Source organism: Cylas formicarius, unplaced genomic scaffold, assembly GCF_029955315.1.
Source record: "Cylas formicarius isolate icCylForm1 unplaced genomic scaffold, icCylForm1.1 PGA_scaffold_4__25_contigs__length_36172078, whole genome shotgun sequence".
In the NCBI taxonomy this organism is placed as follows: Eukaryota; Metazoa; Arthropoda; class Insecta; order Coleoptera; family Brentidae; genus Cylas; species Cylas formicarius.
The window spans coordinates 8893615-8911955 of record NW_026844334.1 but is presented as its reverse complement, the minus strand read 5'-3'; positions in this window follow the sequence as shown (position 1 = coordinate 8911955).

Sequence of the window (18341 nt, the reverse complement as noted above, 5' to 3'; positions counted from 1 at the left end):
CCTGATGTTGTAATCCTGTTGCTCTAATTTCTGCACTAGACAAAATTTATAGGACCTGCAGTTGTTCATTTGAAGGCACGTTCGAAGCGAAGTTCTTTTGATATAACAAAATATTAAGTTGCTCTTCATTTTTCAAAATATGACGACGTCGATTTTTTTCTTAACAGCCAGAGTCCGGTTTTTATTGTTCGATATATAAATTTCTAACATATCAATGTTTTCCTCTATAGTAAACATGATACGCAAGCAAGCGAATAAATTATAATAATAATGTGCCTAAAAATATTTGAATTATGAGAGTAATCAACAACAAAACACGCGTCCATGGAGGCAGCGTTCTAGCACTTGTTTTATTTAAACGCCGTCAGAGCCAACGCTAACTGAACTTATATGGCAACAGTATATTATTTGTGATAGGCAAATGTTTAAAAGGAAATATTTCAAAAAGTAAAAATATTAGGCACATACAAAGTCATATAAAATTGCCTTAATTTTTAATGCTAAATATGATAAAATTATAGAAATAGGTAGTTTCCATTTAAAAATAAAAGTTATTTGGCCATTTCTATGATTTCATTTTTAATCTTATTTTTCGCGTCCGTTATTCCACTCCTTTGTCTACAACATAACAAAAACGGTTACACTTAGGTATAGGACATTATACACAAAATATGTCTAGAATTTTATATAGATGTTTCATTTAAAATAAAAAAGTTGATATAATCCAACGAAAAAGTATACCGTGTATATACCAAATTAAAATACATTGAAGGTTTGTAATACCTCAATTAACTTTTGTATTTAACTTTTGCCTATGGTTTCTGAGATATAGTAGTGTCACAAGATAAACGGCCCATGAGATATTTGAGTAGTTATTTTATTAAAGTATTCTCTCTCTCTATCTCTAGTCTCTAATTTCTATGCAAATTTTTATTACTATCACTTTGGTATCTTCCATAATTATTTACATTTCCTATTTTATAGGTTGCGCGGTTTGTACGGCAACAACAGGCAACGTTGCCGTTTGTATATTCTTTTTCCAGAAGATATATATTGCCTCAAAAGAAAATACAAGAGCAATTTGTTGAATTATTCAAAAACTACTTTTGATGGCCGTCGCTATTGAAATATCATTTTCTACTAGCGTCTCTAACGATTTTCAGTCTAGCGAAAGACTGACTAAGTATTTAATTAAATAAACTGTCGATTCATCCACCGTATGTCGTGCCACGTGATCCGGCGTACTTAGTAAGTGTGGTTCCGACAAATGACGTATTATCTAATTCATTGGTCCTTGATATATCGTCCGGAAATCGAAAAGTCACGACGTCGGATATTGTAAAAGGCCCTTGGCCTACTATGCGAAACGGACTCTATGCTCATTATAATATGACTCCGGCCTGAACACGCCAGAAACAGAAATAATTAATGTAAGCATCTTTAACATTAGCTTGGTGAAAATAAAGGAATATTAAGGCAATCGGACGTCAATTAGCAAATCCAACCAAAAAAACTTAAAAATTAAAAAATGTAAGTGCAATTAATACTATAAATTCCGAGAAAAACATACAGTATATTGTGTGTGTGTGTGTGTGTGTCTAAATCTTGTGTCCACTACTGAGGATGGCCTGTTTGGTGGTAATTAAATGTTATCAATATGTGATCAATTAGTTCGTCTATAATTAATAATTATTATTGTTATTGTTATTGGGTTCTTTAATATGGATTTTTCCCTCACAACTAATTGAAAATTATCAATGTATGTATCGATCTATGCTATTATCATCAAACTTCATTACTAAATGTCTTAAACATGTACTAAGAAGGAAATTACATAATAATTTTTATGCCCGTTTTGAAAACTTGTTTATTTATTTATTAGTTTATTTGTCTATTTATTAATTTACTTACCTATTAATTTAACACTGACATTGAGACCACAATTTCCTTTCTGAAAATAGTTTTTAAAATATTCTATAATATTTTTCAAAATAATTCAAATCTCAAAATCTTTGTTATCAAAGTTCAATAAAACACTGAATCCTAGAACAAAATCAAACAATACTCTATGATATACGGTTCTAGGACGTGATAAAAATTGATTTTAGTTAAGTAGTTAAAGTTGAAGTTGTCAGCTCACGGCGAGCAGTAACAAAATGATCTAATTGAGTCCTATTGTATTAAAAGTGCTAAAACTACTTTATTACGGACGTAAACGTCATCCAAATGCTCTCGCCCTAATGGAATATTAAAATAAAGCAAAAACGCGGCAGTTTTAGCAGGTTCGGGCTTTTATGGTACCATTTAATACGCGGTTGGTTTTTATTGTCGACTTCCTTCTGAAATTGCCTTTCCAAGTCACTCGAACAAATTGCACGGACTACGACATCATTATTCGGTCTTTCGAGCCGGGTTCAGATTTTTCAATTGCCTAAATTATTCGGTAACTTTGAATTTTTGAACAAACCTATTTGCTTAAGTATTTACAACATACTAATGACACTAGCGCTGTATTAATTTTCAGCTTATATTTTGTGGAGTTGGTGCAACAAGAAGTTCAATAAATTCGAAGATAAATTCGCTTTAAAATTATATGATGGGCACTTTAATAACACCCGTTGCACATTATTTTCAAAATGTGAAAAAATTCAGCGTGTGATTTTTCATTAATTTTAAACTACCAATTAATCATAAGCATAATCCCAAACCCTAAAATTTTATATATATTTCTTCATGGCAAAATATTTCCCTGTATTTCCCCGTAATTCTCCACATGTCCTAAAGATTTCCCATATTTTCTTTAACGCAATATTTTTTGCTTCTTTCTTTTATAAGGAAAACTGAATTATAAAGAAATGTCTTTTTTACCATATTTTTTAATACATTTTTGAATGCTTGGTGTAAAATTGCGGTATAAGAAGTGGCTTTAAAAGATACTTGTTTTTACCTATTGTCTCCCTAAATAATAATTAAATGATTTGCAAAAAAAACTAATTCAAACAAATACTATACAATACAAGATTAGTTAAGGAAATAAATTATTGTTATATAAATACAGAAAATAAATTATATTGCGGATTTATTTTGTTTTTTGTTTCTCAATGATGGAGAAACACGAATGGAACCCCAACCTTTGAATTTATTTTTTTACCTCAAAAAATTTTCTTTTTTCTCTGTATGATTCAATTTTTTTTATTTTGTTAACACTTCTAACAAATAATGATATGGAAATGATAATTTTTTTTATAACTTTAACAACGCATTTAAATGTATTTAAATTCTAAGTGACACACAGATTTTATATTGTTTGAGGCGGTAGTTTTATTATTATCTTTTTATTTTGATGCTGGCCATTATAATTATCTCTTAAAATTTCAGCTTAATTTTGGTTAGTTTTTTTAGTTTTGGTTACCTACATTTGGTGCGATTATCCAGTATTATTAATTTTTCCAAGAAATTTCTGGATTCTTCAGAGCTCAACTTAAACTGTTTTATTTAGGTTCTAAACAAGCCAACAAGTTGATTGGCGAAATGTCAGCAGGCTCGATTCATCCAGGAGGAATCCAGGAGTTTTGTAAATAGTATCAAGTATTATTTAAGGAGTTGCGCTCTAGTTTGCATTTTAATTTTATTTTTAGGACAGCAGTGAAGTACCGATTTCTTTAAACATATTTAGTTCGGACTATAAAATAATAAAAAAAACTTTTTACTTCCAAAAATGCGAATAGACCAGACTATACAAACTATAGGGCCAGGTAGATTATAGTTTTGCACTAGAACTTCTATCTTTTTCTTATTTCCATTTTCCGTTTCATGTTTGCTTCGCTTTTATTCAAAATTCGCTTAATCTCGTCAACATTTCCCGGTCTACGTCAAAAGCTTTAATTTTTCGCTCATCGAAAATCAATCGCCGTAGCGTTAATCTTGATCGAGATTGACGTGGGTCGCGCGCCGCCCAAATAACATAAAAAATTTTTTTTTCCGGCACTCGTTTAATCCGGATTTCGGCGACAATGCTCGCCCGTAATGTATTCAACATTAGACCAATTTTCTGCACATATTGCCCTTTTTCCTATCGGATTATGTCGGGGCCCATTGTGTAGAGCGTCCGTTTACCTTATACTTTTCACATATTGTGTGTACCGGAGTGATATTGTTATATATCCTATTACTCCTGTCGTGTTATTACCGTCTCGTGTAGGGATACAGATGAGCTCGGGGATTATATGTCATTCCCCGACGGAAGACCATTTCGGGAAGCGCGCCTTCCATGAAAACATTTTAACGGTGAACGAATTTTATTGAATGCGAAAAAAACCAATTACGGTCGTTCCTAATTCTATACGGCGAGCTTGAGATTTCGATTCGATTACGAAAAATTACTGAAATTTAATTCCAAATGTTCTGGACGAGGGAAATACTTTGAGGTGTGCCGCCAGTTAAATGATTGAACTCCGGAACTTGTCTCTTGTTTATTAGTTTCGAACGGCGTATTTTCCTAACGCAGCAAGCGGAGACTATAGTAAAACCAATAGAGTAAATAATAATACTCCATATACTAGGATAAGTCGATATAGGTCAGAAGAATAACTAACCAAAATTTTGTCCCTAAGTTCGAATAATCCGTAGAGCTTTACGTCTTGAACGTGGGCGTTTAATTCTAGGGTAGGCAGAAAGGTAACTTTACCTTTGAAGTTGGGGCACAGTATATAGGTAATCGAGACCTTTTTTTGATTCTTGGCAATCGTCTTTTCATTAATAATAACTTGACAACTATTTGGTATGGCTAACAGGTATGTACCGAACAGGTTTAGACTTTCTTCTTGGCCACCACAAGTGCATTTAACGAGCTCTTATTTACTCAGTACAAACAATCATTGATCGCCTCCATCTCACTGCCGAATAAGCGGAGTTGTAAGTTTAATTTCTGTTTGGTCACAATTGGTGATGTCTTTAGCGGAATCAAGCACTTTGACAGTGCAGGGGCTACTCTGATCGTTCTCTTCTAAGTCAATATCGTTACATAAATATAGTAGATGTATTACTTTTTTGCACTCCTTTTGTGTGTATGATTAGTGCAATTTATTTTTTAAAAGAAATTGGTTACCCGGAATTACGGTCTTGAACTGACTGTTTTTCAGAACAGGTATAAAGTGTAAATGAAGAAAATTAAACTCGGCTTGATAAGCAATTGGTATTTTTAAAATATGTTATTTTGTTATTTAGTATAAAGCAATCTAATTATATAATTTTTTCGTAAACAAATGTATTTACTAAGGTAACTTTAAGAGGCATTCTATTTATTCCTATATAGCTTTGTATTTTTAATAATTCTTTATAGAGATTCCACCTTTTAGTAATACTTGGGTGCATAATTCGTATCCAATATTTTAAAATGATTTGTCGCTTCGAAATAGTATTCAACCTACGGACTGCGCCAGTTAAAGCGAGACGCTTGATTCTAACTGACTGAAAAGTACAATTTTACGTATATTTATAACTTTATGTATATAATATATAATATATAATTGGTCGTAATTATCACGCATTAACAGTTGATATTAAAAAGATGTAGGCCAAAATACTCGACCCAAAATTAAATTAAACTGTAATTTAATTATTAATTAAATAAATTCAGTTGATAATGTGCGAAATATTATGGCACCATCAGAATTAATCGTTCGTGTTCCTAGACATTCGTGAAAGAAAAAGAGAACTTGTAGGATTTTCAGTTCAACTTCAGTGTACTTTAGCAAAATGTTTGTTTGATAAATATCATTTTAGTCACGTGTGACGTCTGAGTTTGGACACAGAAGTGAAGAAGTTTACCAACTAGCTGCATTCTAATACCTTTTCTCTGGTTTTTGAAAAACAGCACTGCGTGACTTGACCATCAAAATTGAGAGATGTTAAAAAATTATCACTTAAAGCTACGGAAAACATCCGATTACTCCCAAACTCATGTCTAAAGTACGTCTGAAATGGCTCTCGTCCACTCTATATAAGTAATTTAAAGGCCCACTTTACACTTTAAATAGTGGATGCCTTGTTTTAAGACACTGATCTGTGCTTATTCATGTTACTGACAGTATTAAATTGTTTTTTTATGTGCATGTTATTGTGCAAATAATTATGATATGAACCTAAAAGTGTCTGTTCTAATTTCATTCCTATCTTTATTGACTTACTGTAAACCAAACTATAACCAGGGTTACATAATGAATAATGAATGAATATTTTAAATAATTTTAATACTAAATTTAAAATAATTAATTATACGCCGAACTTTACCACTTGAGTTTCTTGTCTCACGGATCCTAGAGTCGTCGGACATTTCCGGAATATTACTGCACCAGTCTGGGAGCAATCGGATGTTTTCGGAAATGATACCTAAGGTTTTATTAAACTCGCTTATTAAACACTCGCTCCGCTGCGCTTCGCTGGTGCCCAATAAATTCGTGACTCAAATTCCGTTTACCACACTTGTTGCATATAATATTGTGCTTATATCTTCATCTTTAGGTATGTGTAACCTTTATCGTAAGCTTTCAGATTACGGCACTAGAAATTAATTATTACTTTATATATATAATTATAATTATATATATATATATATATATATATATATATATATATATATATATATATATATATATATATATATATATATTTATATATATATATATATATATATATATATATATATATATATATATAAATATTAAAATAAAATTATATATATAAAATATATATTTTTTTATTATTTATTATTATAGTAAGTAAGCATAAAAAAGCTAAGGCCTACTTATTATTATGCCCTACCGAATGAGAATGAGTAATGTGAATTAATAAATTTCAGAGAAAATTTTATTCAAAAACTTCATATCTAATGATTCTTAATTTATTTATTTTATTAAAAAAAAAATTAAAATAAAAGGAATTATGCGAAGGCGCAATAAGTAAACAGTTGTTGGTCAAGTAAACGCTTTATTAAACTTCACACCACGACAATAAAATGCTTTAAATTATTTTTGCAGTAAACTTACAATTAATAGTCACTCTTATTAATTTGATTAAGCATTTATGACTTGGATTGGATTGCATTATCATAGAACCATTTGTCATAACATTTATCTATTTATTAATTGTTGCTGTAATTTTTTTTAATTTTCATTTCTTTTTATTTGCAAATAGTTATGTGAAAAGGTAGTCATTAATGCGCCGATAATAACCAATGAAATCGTCGGACCAAATAAATTTCATTTCTTGATGTTCTAAATATGTGAGTACAGAGCCAGTTTGCCAAATTTAAGCGATGTTGGAGCAGTTTTTTGTGTCAGTTATAAAATAAGAAAGAGATAAGTTGCGGTGTCTGTTCTTCTTTATCTGGTGCTGTAATCTGTACGTTAGATAACCAACGGAAGGCTCGAAATAAAAACAACTCTGGAATATACATAAATCTCTCCGATATGAATTAAACACGTGTTTGGATTAATCCCGCTCGAACAGCTCCGGCAGCAGCCTGCAAAATTTATTACCTCCATAATAGGCTTTTTGTGGAGACTAAATAGAGGAAATGAGTGGTCAGGCGATGGAAAAAAAACTCGCAAACAACACAATATCGCGCCGATAATGCTCGACTAGTTTCGGGATCTTTTAACACAAAAATCCAATAAAACTAATAAAAGGGCAACAAAAACGCGCGAGTTCGCTTTTGTATATGCGTATGTGTCGGGTCCGGTCCACCTGGTGTTCATTCTAACGTAAAATTGCCAGAAAATGACGGGAAAAATCGGTCTCGGGGATTCACCCCCAAAAATGGCTAACGAAATAATGTTTAAGTTCTGGTGTCCCGGTGTAGAGGAGGGTTGAACGTCTTTTGTTGCGACACTAGAAATTGCAACGTAGTGTTTCTAATTGCGGGTACAGATACAAATACGTGTGACTAACGAATAACGCTTCACTTTCATTCACAAGGAGAAGAGCCCTCGGGACGACAAAAGGTTGCGTGTACGACATTCGTTACGCTTTAAGTGTCGATTATTATATTTGATATTTTTCAGTTTTCCGCATCGGAATTTGTTGGGAAGATTGTCCCCCTTTGTAAACTTTTTTCTAGTGTATACCAAAATATATTTTTTCCAGTTATCGTATCGTGTTGTAAATGTGTTATATATCTAGAACAAGGCGTTTTTGGTTTAATGATAAATAACATTAAAGCTGAGCAAAAATAAGTTTGAAAAATATTAATCTTTATTTCCATTACACTTGTAAATATCGGACAATGTCAAATGTCAACTAAGTACTTGAACAAAGTTTGAAGCGTGAATCTTTGACTAATTTTAAGCGAAAAATATGAATCCGCAACGGTTCTTGATATACAGCGCGTACAAAAAACTATACATTTTTATAATATTTTCATTCAGGAACATTGCATATATGAGAGAGTTAGTATATTGATGGCGAGAAATTGAACTTATTGATTTGTTTAATGTTAGAGGGCTCTAGACCGTTTTATTCTTGCATAAATTTAAACATAATTTTTTTGCAGCAGGCTCTATGTCAGTTTTGCCTGCTCCTGGCATTTGTGGCTAAATGTGGCAGTTTTTGGTTTGATAGGTGCCATTTCTGGGTTGGAAAATTGGTAGATTTTGGACAAAACACGCGGTATTAGTTATAACATCAAAAAGGTTAAAAAACTGGCTGTTTCCAGCGGAGCGAGTGTTAATAAACGAGTGACTTAAAAAGTTTACCCAACGTTTTGCATACTATACCGTTATTGTTTGGGTTCATTTTCGCAAAACAACCCTAATATATTCACTGACATGACCGTCAGAATTGACAAACGTCAAGATTAAAGGCGTGGGAAATATCTCCGAAAATATCCGATTGCTCCCAAACTCATGCGGTAAAATCCCGGAAATGTCCGAAGTAGCTCGGATCCGTGGGAAACGAGACTGACGTGGTAAAGTGACGCTTCCAGCACGCTAGATCGGTGTATAATTAGGTATTTTACAGACGGGAGTAGAAAAAATGCTTTATTTTGATTTTGAATTGCTTGATATTTTTATTCTTTTCATTTTGAAATGGTGCGACTTGTTGTAAAGTTTTAAAGTCCTCTCAACTTCTTATAATGTACAGATATTATCGTCAAGTATATAGGGCCTTCCCGAATAAGATAATTAGGAAAGTCTTCTCAGTTAATTTGAAGTAATTATTATCCAGAGCACTTAATAACATTTAATTTATGCAAGAAATGATACAGCTATGAAATGTGTTTTCAAATACATAGTTTCGAATTTTTCCATTTTTATATGACAGAAATAAAAATTTTAAATACTTACGTTCAATTTTTTTAGTCTTTTTAGAGTATTAAAAAATCGACTTTATAAATATAAATGTAAATGTAAATGTAAATGTAAATGTAAATGTAAATGTAAATGTAAATGTAAATGTAAATATAAATATAAATATAAATATAAATATAAATATACATAACTTTATAAATATCCGATTTTAGTGTCATTAAATTTTTTGTAAAAAATTTGTTCATTCGAAAGCACATTAAAAAACTAAAATAGATTTAGTATGTTCAATTTTTTCGATTTATTGCCTTCATTATCACTTTCTTTTTTAAATTGTAGTGATTTATTTGATTTTATCCAACAATATTTGAAAAATAAAAGGGTACTTGGATTGATATATACAAAGTTCTTAACTTGTAGTTTTATGAATACTTTTCCGTAACAAAACTTTATATGTTGTATGAATTTCATTTGTTTTGCAATAACTTTCAACAAATGTATCAAACAAATAGGTTTTTTTTCTCTATGCTCATTTGAAATTCAGGTCTTTTTCGAAAATATTTCAGAAATCACTAATCCCACTTTTTGAAATTGCGTCTTTGCTGTTAGAAAACAAAAAACCGAAAAATGCTCATGACCTCTGCCAAATTTAAGAAAGTGACTATAATCGGACTTCATTTCTTACTAAATCTGAGGAGAAAGACATGAAAGTCATGAGATTATATTTATTTTCTCCTAAGTTTTAACAACCAAATAATTTTATCTATTAGTTGATCCCGTTACATTTTAATACCACATGCATTTTTTTATTTACAGCTAATCTGATTCCTGTTCATACGCTGGAATATGAATTTCTTACTTTATTTATACTTTGGAAGCAATTTGCTTTGTTCTTTAACAGTCCGAGCAAGGTCTATAATTTTCTGAAATTTTTCTAAAAAGAGTGTAGTAGATTACATTTTTTTATTTAAGGAATGTTTTTCGGCAATGGCAATAATATTATAATTATGTATTTTCTTTTACTTCGTTGGTGAACCAAAACACAATTTCTAAGTGAATATGGTCAAAATTTTTGACTCTTTCGGACAAACTTACTAAATTTCTGAAATTCCGCCAAACAATTTGGTGGAAATCAATTTTGTTTTTATGCGCCAACGTTCGAAAAATATAACGCAACTGCGGTTTATACAAAAATTCCCCACCTTTCAATTTAAGGAATATTTTTCCTTAAAAAAAAGATATGTTGTAGGAAATTAATTTATTTTACATAAAAATTCAACGAATATACCAAACAGATATAGTTATTTTTCATGAAACTCATTTGAAACTGAGCTTGAGTATCTTTATCGAAAATGTTTGGGAAACCACTATTTCTTCTACTTTCTAACCCCATACCACTTTTTTGATAGTTACAAGATACTTCAAGAACATCATTATTTTTTTCAAATTACAATTGCAAATTACAAAAAAATATATATTTTTTGCTCCGAAACCTTCACGACCTCTCCCAAGTTCAAAATTGTAATCCAGAACTTCTTACACGAAGGCTTCTGCATAGCGGGGGCTTTCTCACACTTATTCCGCGCGCGGAAGCCATAAACACGGCCGAATTCGTTTCAAATTAAACCGTGACGAAACGTCGGCACCCCCGTGGTCGCAGTAAATTATTCTTATTGACAAAACATTCAATTGCCAATTAACAGCCTAGCGCGGGATCCCGAATTATTGCATCCTGTCACGTGACCTGCGGACTTGTAATTACCCCCCCGCGCGACCGCCCCCGAAGCACGCTCGTAGTTGACGCGTGTGTAACTTTTCGTTCTCCGGTCTAAACGGAAAGTCCCGTCACGTGTTCCCAGCTCTTCCCGAAATTTCGGCGACAATTACCTAGTTTTGTAGCCCTCCACCCTCTACACGGTAAATTGCAAACGAACGCCTATGTCATCTTTATGTTCGGATCCGATCAACGTTGCCAGTTTTCACTTGGTATTTAGTCCTCTAAATCGGCAACATGGTTTCAGGGTTAAACAACTACTACAACATAATAGTCATCACAGGTCGCCATACGAACTATGGGAAGTATGAGTCATCATAGTTTTGGTTAGTTAGTGCCCAATATAATAAGTGCATAAACAGAATTGAAAGCATTCAAAAAAAAAATATTTTTCTCATGAACTTTAGTTGTAACCACAATCTAATACGTGTATCCCATGAAGCAAGCCTTGACTTCTATCATATGTAAAAATTATCTTTAGGTAAATAATATATAGTTGCATTTTTTGGACAATATTGTTAATAACAGAGTAGACTGTCCAACGCGTCTCAATATAGTACAAATTTAGGAAGCAACTCACCAATATCTCTTTTGCAAAGAAATTATAACAGTTACTTTCTGCACACAGATATTTTTGCTTTGTCACTCAATTCATTTGGAAATCAAGCAATAAGAAGAGGGTTTCGCTCGGGCTAAATTAAATCTATTTCTACATCCTTTCTTGTTTTTTTTTTCGGGCTTAGAAATAGTTTTACTTACTCTTTTGAATTAAGATAAATGTACTTCGCTTTAGTTTACCATTGTAAATTGTGATGCTAGTTCGGCTGCTTCCTTGTTATAATAAATAAATAAAATAAAAATAGTGCTTCACTAACTTGTGCTGTAACTTTGTAGTTTATATTTTTGATGCTTTTTTGTTTTTAAGGATAAATATTTTTAAATAAACAACACAATAACTGTCTTGAAGAATTTATTTTCTGCTCAAAAATTAACGTAATTTATGTTTTTCCGTTTTGTGTCTGGAGATTCTCGAAAACAGGCATCAACTTGAACAAATATGATATATCACCTACAATAAGAGCAATCAATCATCAATCAATATCAAGAATGAATGAAACCTATTAGTTACCGCTATCTCGGTAATTTCAAAATTTCAAAGGAGCCTCTGATATTTCGGTTGTTCCTTCATTTGCAAATGTAGTTTTCCTCTGAATTAAATCACCTTGACAGCGCAACTTACGTACCTAAAATAATTTAAAAAAACTAACGGTAAATAAAACACCTGACAACATCTAGCCAATAGATTATTTACTTACTCTACTACTACTACTAAGTATAAAGTTTTTTTGCATTGAAATTTTTGCTAAATATAGTAACTTTAGGCTCATTGTTGTAATTACCATTACATTTGGGGATACAGCACCGGAGCTGAAAACTAAAAATAAATAAAAATATCTACGACAGAGCCATATACCCTGCCTAAGTTTCTTGTCCACATGCCTGTATTAAGAACACATCACTTCGATTTATAATTTAAGTTTTATACAAGCCATATTCTCACAGGATATTAAATGTAAAATTAAAATTGTAATCCAAAGATCGATTTGGTCAATGTCTGAGGACTCGTCAGGGTGCAATCCATATTGCTTCCTGCCTTGTTGTATAGATTGTGGTTAAACAGGAAAGATGGCAAGAGAAAAGAAACTGACAAGACGACAAAGATATTCGAATTCGAAACCTTGCAACCATGGTCATAACATAGATTGGGATGTCAGAAGAAGTTACAATTCTGCTGGAAATGATCAGGAATAAGTGGATGCTGGCTGTAAGAAGCAATGCTGCTTGGGAGGAAGGCAGGAATTTCTAGGCATTAAAAATGTCAGGAATAACAAACAAGTGCTTATTACTAAACACAGACGCACTGTTCCAGGTCTCCGGAAAAATGGTTTCAATAAGTTGTCAAGAACAATGAAAACTAGAACCAGACTTCCAAGCAAAATATAATAAATGAGCCAGAATATTGGACACTGACTGAGGCTGCAGTTTGAAAACATTTCGTCTTATGAAAGTATGAACAACAAACAAACCAAACAAACTAAAAGAACGTGTCAGCCAGGGCAGGATAAGAAAACCGGATTATAAAATATGGCGTTTTACATCTCGTAATAAAAGAGAGAAGAGGACTTGCCTAAAGAACCTCAATAAGACAGCTGCCAGTAACATGTTGGAAACCAACACGATTACCAACATCCAGTATAAGATAAGATGTAAGAAAGAATGTAGAAAAGTGCAATGGCCACTGAAAATCAATTCCTTTGCTACGAAAATATCATAGACGATTGAGGCGCTTAAATTTTTACCCCCCTTAGGATCACTATATATCACTATATATCCCATACCAAAGTATTATTACAGTAATGACGAACTGACAACGCCGCGAACACTAAATTACGCTGTGACTCTATGCATTTGAGACGTAAGTCAGGATGCCGCGACGACGAATTGTAAAGTTTGCAGCTTTAAAGGGATTAGGGGTCCGGAAAAGTTTGGAAGCTTGTTTGTTTACCTCTGGCGGACGCGCGTTTAACTATAGCTCTCCGGTTGCAAATGCAATTTGCTTCGTTGGGGGAGTTGGCAAGTTTAAGTACGGGCGACATTCAGGAGTTTCCCTAGACACACGTGAATTTTTTTTGCGCTATATGAAAATGATTCCGACATTATTGCATTCATTAAACTTATATATCCAATGGATAGATTTTGAGATAAATATTTATTTTGATAGTGTGAGAAGTAATATCGCTGATTAATAACTACAAAAAACTACAAAAATTTTACGTCAAAGTGAGACCGACGAAGTACTTTAGAATTGTTATGTTCGACTGTACGCTATATTATCTGGATTTCGGCTAGTAATTTTAGAAAATTTTCTGTGATTTCTCATATTTGGAAAATTAATATATTTTGATATCTAGGTGTAACTGCTATTTCATTTTGTGGTGTGAAAGGTTTGAGAAACGAGTTGAGCTATCTTTCTAACAACCATTTAAAACAAAGCAATAAATAAATAACGTTAGGAATTCAAAATTACAGTTTAGAATTGCAAGCTAACCGAAATCAACAATATTTTTTTATCACATGAATACCAGAAAGAGTACCGGTAGTACTACGTATTCAAAATAGGTCACCAAAAATTCTAATGGAAAAAATACCTTATTCAACCACAGTGGTTTTTAGGTGACCTGTCAATTGCTATCGATAAGTACGATAAAAAAATCCGTCAAATGAAGACCGTCGAAAATATTTTTTTCTGCTCCCGTCTGTAAAATACCCAACTATACACTGATCTAGAGTGCGGGAAGCGTCACTTTACCACATGAGTTCCTTGTCCCATGGATCTGAGCCACTTCATACATTTCCGGGATTTTACCGCACACATTTGGGAGCAATCGGATGTTTTCGGATATATTTCTCACGCCTTGAATTTTGACGTTTGTCAATTAAAATCTAGTGGACTAGTCGGTAAGTAAAGTGACATTTATAATTTAAGTTTCCGACAGAAATTTTACATACGTTCGCATGAACTTTAGTGGTTTTTACAGTTTTTATATTAATATCTTGCCAAGATCAATTGTACCATTTTCAAATATCCATGTCTCATCAGTACAAACAAAACAAAATTGAAGGTTAGGGCCTGCCTTTCTATTAAGGTGTTGTACAAAAAACACACTCTCTCGGCATCAGTAATCACCAGATAAGACGGGTTTGATGGGCCATGGATAACCGGTTATTGTATCAAAAAACGCTTACCTGTGGAATCAAGTATTTTAAAATCCGTCATTTAGGAGTCGCAGCTGTTTATTAAAAAAAAAACACTTAATTAATCCCTACCACTTTATCTTAATATAAAGCTAAAAATCTGTAAAAAAAAGTTTTAATAAAGCTTAGCCTTAAAATGCAAATATTTTTTGGTTATAATTTCTGGATGAATTTCAGAGAGTTCTTCTTTTGAACAATAAAACCACTCTGCACATCTATTTGGCTAACCGGTACGTATTTTTGACTATTTCCAAACAACCCGTTTTATTGCAAACCACTCAATTATTGTGCCCGATGGAAAAATTAAAACAGTAGCAAATACTGTTTCGCGAACATCCGTTTGTAAACCGGGATAAATGGGGTGGGGCGAAAGTAAATAAAACGGGGATATTTTCCGAGGGAACAATCGATTCCATTCGAATGGAGAGCTACATCACTTGCCTCTTCGGGACGACCAAGAAAAAAGTGTTCCCGTCGTTATCCTTTTTCTCGCTCATCAATTCCATTCATGGCGTTGGCAATTTCAAGTCTGGAGGATAAACCTACGAAGATGTTGGAGTTTAATTACACTTTTCAATCCAGAGGATACGTGTCGATATGTTACAGGGAAAGCCCAAGTGCATTTCTCTCCTTTATATTTTGGTCAGCATCAGTAAAAAATAATCTTCTCTGCAACGATCAAGCATTTTTTCCAAAGAATTTTGGAGAAATAAAGAAATGTGTTATGGTGATTTTTCAAATTTTCTGGAACTGTCCTATTTTCCCACCTAAAAGTTATATAAAATATTGTTCCAAAACAATAAATATATATCCTGCGCTATTGTTACTTGAAAATGAAAATAAATCATCAAAATATGATATTTAAAAAAATATTTCTCAGTCACAACCTGACATATATTTCCTATCTTTGTTCGCTGGATATATAGCTCTTTCATATGTCGGCTTTATTTTCACTATAAGATTATATTTTATTTTAAAGAAACGGAGGACATCTTAGTGGGGTTAAATGGAAGTTTGTAGAGTAATTTTAAGTGTCTAATGCAGTTACGTTTTTGGTTTTTGCCTCCTCTACAAAATAGTGCAAATGTAGTGGCACTTTAATTTTAATTTTTTTATACTGTTTAGTACAACGTGGGTATCAATTGGATAGATAAAATTAATAATTTTTTTTTTCTTTTGTTTTTTTTTCACTATTATTATTATTATTATTATTACTTTTAACTGACCAAATGTAACGACGTATTTGTTTTACCGTGTTATTTATTCTGGATCCAGATTCTAGAATATTGATGATGGTTTTTAGATGTTTTAAACGAAATATTCAAAATATTTCGTTTGAAACATTTTAATTATATTAATGTATAAAAGACAGGGTCAGTTTTGTTTCAATCAAATCGTTTTTCATTTTACAATACTACTTGTGCAACTCAATAAAACGGTTATATCCTGAACGCGTAAAAGTAAAATTATTTACTAATATGGACCAATCTGTACCTGACAAACCAAAACCTAATAAATGCATCAATATACCTTTAAAATAAACCTTCTACTGATATATCACTTCCGCTTTGTAGGCTTGTGGTTTCTATTTTGTTTCTTACTTTTGTTTTTATATTTTCCAGAATATCGTTTTAAATTGTATCTGCATTTGAACTTTTTTATTTTAAATAATTTATGTATATCTTCGCTTTCCGTTGATGCATTTTTTGTCTATTTGATTTTTTAATGATTATATAAAACCAATAAATTGACGTTTCAAAGACGAGTTTAATATTTTCTTATTTTTACTATTATTACTACTTTTCAACAAATGACAACCTTTATGTAAATATTTAGACCAAAAGATAATAAAACTTAACTTACATTTATATATTTTATTTTTTAGCCTGTTTTATTTTTCCAAAATTTTATTAAACCATTGAGTTATTGAATTTCTGAACATTTCTCTTAATGATACTTCTTTTACTTGTTATCATGTATTTTGAAGGAACCGGTGGATATGACGTTATATATTGTCACTCAATTAAATTAATAAATGCACTTTATAATAATAATAATAATAATAATAATAATAATAATAATATTTATGTAAATAAAGAAAAATAACAACTTATTTTAACGTAAACATTATATAAATATTAATAGAAAAAAACACTTGGATTCAAGGTATACTAAGTTAAAAACTTGACAGCCATCTCTGAACATAACGGAAATTAATTTAACTATTTTTCCCATCTATTAGATAATAAGAAAAAAAAATAGTATTCTACCAAAAAAAAAAGATTTTATATAGTTACTATACATTAGTGAATCTGTGAATTTGACTTATAGTAAATAGCCACTTAAAACTAAGTTACAATTTAACATCAATAAGCCACTTAGGTCATTTTTTTTTAATGATTTTAATTTTATTTTATTTTTCAGTTCTGGAGGTAGTGCGTTATACATTTTTTGACCAGTATGAAAGTAATTTTTTTGTCCAACAGATAAATATAGCTTTTGTAAAGTAAATTTTTCTCCAAGTTTTAAGCGTGTTTTGTACTCGTGAGTTTTTGAATAAACCAGAAAGTTATTTTTTATTAAGAACAAAAGGGATGAATTGTAATATAAATTTTTTATGTGAAGTATTTGAAATTGAGTAAAAATTAAGTCAGATGGATATCGCAGATTTAAATAAAATATAATTTTCAAAGTTCTTTTTTTTTATTACGTAAAGGGGCTGAAGAGTTGTGTGACAGACAGCACCCCAACCATTTATTCCATAAGATATAAATGATTCTGCAAGTGAAAAATAAGTAGAACTCAAAAAGTTACTGAAAACTAATCAATCAATTGATTGATCAATTAACAAAAAAAAAAGTGATAAAATGTGATAAAATTTCCACTGTTATAACTACGAAATGTTAACATTGTTATATTCAAGACCGCGCGGTTTCAAATCGGTAGCGATTTAACCCCACCGCCCCGATAATGCGGTTAATATTTATTCATTTATTCCATTCTTATCTATTCACTACATTCATAAATACCTTTTGAAGCACAATGGCAACACAATTAAATATCTGCCGAATTGCCCGAGCATCATTTGAAAACTTATAATAGTAACGGACGTGTTTTAAAATAATTGCCATAGGGGGGTCGCCGCTACCACCCCACAGCGTACCCCCTCTTTCGTTGGTCGAATTTCAAAACGGGGCCCTTTAATCATAACATATGGGAGGGGCCACATTAACGAGAGAGACGGTACAATAAAGGGCTCGACAGCATAGGATGTTAACAAGATAAAAACACCCGTAATTCTATTGCCGACGCTATCTGATTTTTAACAAACGAAAATCTACTTGATTCGTTATAATACGCTGCGGCAAACGCAAGGGTCGCCGAAGCCAGCAATATTTTCGCAAAAAAAAAAATACAATGGCTGCGAATTTTCGAATTATCTGGCT